This window comes from Dipodomys spectabilis, unplaced genomic scaffold, assembly GCF_019054845.1.
Source record: "Dipodomys spectabilis isolate Male_0828 unplaced genomic scaffold, ASM1905484v1 ptg000032l, whole genome shotgun sequence".
NCBI classification, from domain to species: Eukaryota; Metazoa; Chordata; class Mammalia; order Rodentia; family Heteromyidae; genus Dipodomys; species Dipodomys spectabilis.
In genome coordinates this window covers 15368097-15372103 of record NW_024870709.1, presented here as the reverse complement: position 1 = coordinate 15372103, position 4007 = coordinate 15368097, and positions in this window count along the sequence as shown.

The following is a 4007-nucleotide window of genomic DNA, read 5'->3' as shown; positions in this document are numbered from 1 at the left end:
CATATCTCTGCATTCTATATTTATGTATTAATACTCACATAGCCAAGATGTAGAAACAAATCATGTCCAGTAACCCTACAACAATTTTTAAATGCCACATAAACATTCAGTAGAACATTATTAAACTGTATAAAATAGGAAATTTATTATATTTGACATTGTGGATGATCTATAAGACATTTTACTAAATAAATTAAGCCAGTAAGTGAAGAACCAAAGCTGCATGATTCCATTTATATAAAGAAACTATATTAGTCAGGCATATATATATATATTGAAAATACCATACAGAGAGGTTACAATTACATAGGCAAGGTAATGAGTACATTTCTTATCAAGCATTGTTACTCCTCCTTCCTTCCCCAGCTTCTCCCACACACCAAAGTTGTAAAGTTCATTTTTCAACATAGCATCTTGTACTTCTCATTGTTGCAATGGATCCACCTGTATCCCTATTCCCTATTTAAACAACTTGATTTTTCCCTTCCCCTCCACAAAGTATACCAACATCAGACTTATAAAAATAGAAAGTAAAATAATGGTTTCTAAAGAATGGTGGCTAGGTAGAATAAATTGAGGATTGCTGTTGGTTGAAGATAAAGTTTCACTCATGCTAGATGAATAAGTTCTAGAAACTTATTGCACATTGTAGTAGCTATAATTCACAGTACAACAATATACATTTCAACGTTTGATGCTATGTTAAGTGCACTGAAAGGGGGAATAAAAGGTGAGTTTGGAGGTGTTGAATATATTCATTATATTGATGATAGTGATGGTTCCATAGGTGTTGGCAAACATGAATGATTGATTAGTTTGCCCATACTCATCAAATCATGCACATTAAATATGTTAAGTTTTTTATGTATCAACTATATTAAAGCTAAATTTTAAATATATATATAAATGAAGAAAATTTTACTGTCACAAAATAAAAATGTGAGTTTAAAATAACTAGATCATATGAGATATGGAGATAAAGTTGGTATTGATCCGGAAATGATGCAAAATAAATTGAATTATATTAAATGTGTAAAATAACAATATTAGTTCTTTTTTAATTGTGAAAATACCATACAGAGGGGTTACAATTACATGAGCAAGTTAATGAGTACATTTCTTATCAAGTACTGTTGCCTCCTCCTTTGTTTTCTCTTACCATCCCTTCACATCTCCCCCTCCCCACCCGGCGCCAATACAACTTTTTAAGGAGACAAAGGAAAGAAAAAATAAAGAGTAAATGGAGAGGACTGGGGATGTGCCTCCTAGGGTATCTTCCTAGACCAAGATCTATCTTCAGTGTGACTAAAAATAAATTAAATCAGCAAATAACAATGTAGAAATAATGGAGAAATGATGGAATTAACTCTAAACATCCCAAAATCATAGTGAAAAATATGGGCAAAAACAGGAGAAATTTATATATCCTTTATTTTCAAAAATATTGCTTCAATATAACAAAAAAGCAAGAATTAGATTTAAGGGTGTAGCACAGTGGTAGAACACTTGCCTAAGCATGCATAAGGCCCTGAGTTCAAACCCCACCATTGCAATAAATTACAATAATTAATTAATAAAATAAATAATTAAGTGATCATTACAAGATAAAACTTATGTATTAAACTGAATTTAACTGAATTAAAAACCTATGGTTTTCAAAATACTGCCATGGAAACAAATAAGACAGGAGAAATTTCTTCTAGCCTGCTATTTGAAATTATAGCTATGTATTATAATACACAACTCAATTAAAAGAAAAAAGAAGTAGAATAGAAAAAGTACAAGATATCTGAGCAGATAGTTTGCCAAGGGTAACACAGGTAGAAAATAAGCATCTATAAGTATGTTCTAAATCATTTATCATTAATCTGCACATAGCTATTCATGGTAAAAGAATAAAACGTTTTATTTTATGATTTCTACAGAAGATATACAGCCATCTCTGTCACTGAGGTTGAGGGAATTTGTGGATACACGAGAGAAATTTGTATAACAGCAAGGCAGTTTAAATAAAATAGAAGTGGCAAATATAGTTAAATTAAAATTGCCTAAAAAGAACATATCTATTGAGTGCATATCTAGAAATATTTGCAGTTTCACAGGTGAATAACTGGGATTTCCTTGTCTCGGTATACTCTGGAAAACAATGATAAATACTATCTCAAAAAATATTTATGGCTTGCCTACTGAAAGCTCATCATTTTACCACTAAGTAAGGAGACCAAATCAAACAAGATGTGGTGCTTGTCCTCCATAAATTTATAGCCTAGTGTAAGATATAAGCAAGTTTGTTAAGTGTTGTAAGAAAAGTTTATAAAGTTCATGGGAACCCATAACAAAGTCAACAAGTTTATTTTGGAAGTTTGTGTTGCTGTTCCTTGAGCTGAAAGTAGAATAAAGAATTTCTAATAGGGTAAACCCTATTCTTATGATACTGTTAGAAATTCACCTTACTGCATTGTTGGTGGGAGTGTAAACTTGTTCAACCACTTTGGAAAGTAGTATGAAGGTTCCTCAAAAGACTCCACATAGAGCTCCCCTATGACCCAGCAATCCCACTTTTGGGCATTTACCCAAATGTTTACAAACAAGACCACACTAAAGCTACCAGCACAACTATGTTTATTGCAGCATTATTTACCATAGCTAAGATCTGGAACCAACCCAGATGCCCCTCAGTAGATGAATGGATCAAAAAAATGTGGTATATATACACAATGGAATTCTATGCCTCCATCAGAAAGAATGACATTGCCCCATTTGTTAGGAAATGGAAAGACTTGGAAAAAATTATATTAAGTGAAGTAAGCCAGGCCCAAAGAAACATAGGCCCCATGGTTTCCCTTATTTGTAATAACTAGTATGTCTGAGACAAGCAGAAAAGGTCAGATAAGTTGATGTTAGGTGAAATGAACCCCAAGATAAGTATTCAAAATTGTTTTTCTTTCATGCAATTGTTTCTAACGTATTTATAAGATGATTTCTTTGTTGCTTTGTATGTCCCTCCTCCACGATATAACCCCGGCTTTACTGTATTTGATGTTGGTATAATTTGTGGAGGTGAAGGGAAAAAACAAATTGTTTAAATAGGGATACAGGTGGACTCATTGCAGCAATGAGATGTACAAGTCATTATGTCGAAAAACGTACTTTACAACTTGGGGGGGGGAGACTGGGGGCTAGCGGGAGGAGTTGGGAAGGAATAGGAAGGGGAAACAGGAGGAGGCAACAATGTTTGATAAGAAATGTACTATTATCTTGCCCATGTAATTGTAACTCCTCTGTACAGTATTTTCATAATCAAAAAATAAACTAAAAAAAGAATAAGGTTTACAAGAAAACTACAATAGAGTTCTTAATGAGAAAGGGTGCATGCCAAGGGAAAAAAACTATTAGCACATGTTGAAACTGACTGTTATCCTAGAGTCAATGGAGCATGAGAGTAAATACAACTAACCAGTAAGAGGGGCATATCTATAAGCATCCGTGAACAAAGTTAAAAAATTTGAACATAACAAGTTATCAAAGACAGAAAAATGATAACAAACTATCTTATAAACATGCCAATGAAAAGAGATTGGATCAGGAGCAGAGTGTCTAGAGGGAAACTCTCCATGAGGCTTTGTGATAATTATGGCAGGTAGCAATAAGATCTCAGAAAATGATAATGAGGCTGATAAGGCAATATTAAGGCTGAAAACTAGCATCTTCCTATCCAAAATAAACAATTTAGATTTTTTTCCTAGTAAAAACTTGTAATATTGATGAAATACGCTACTGCTAACCAAAAAAAGAGAACACTATTAATTTAATGTGAATTTGTAATCGAATCTAAGAGTCCAGAAATGGTGATGACTTTCTACCACTTCGTAAAACACATTTATTTTCTTCTTGTTGTATGACCAAGTTATTGAGACTTATCTTTCATTTAGTGAAGTGCTTAAGGCTGAGAATGCTAGATGAGAACAAATATGCAACCTAGGGGTTGAACTTCTGACATTTTATAT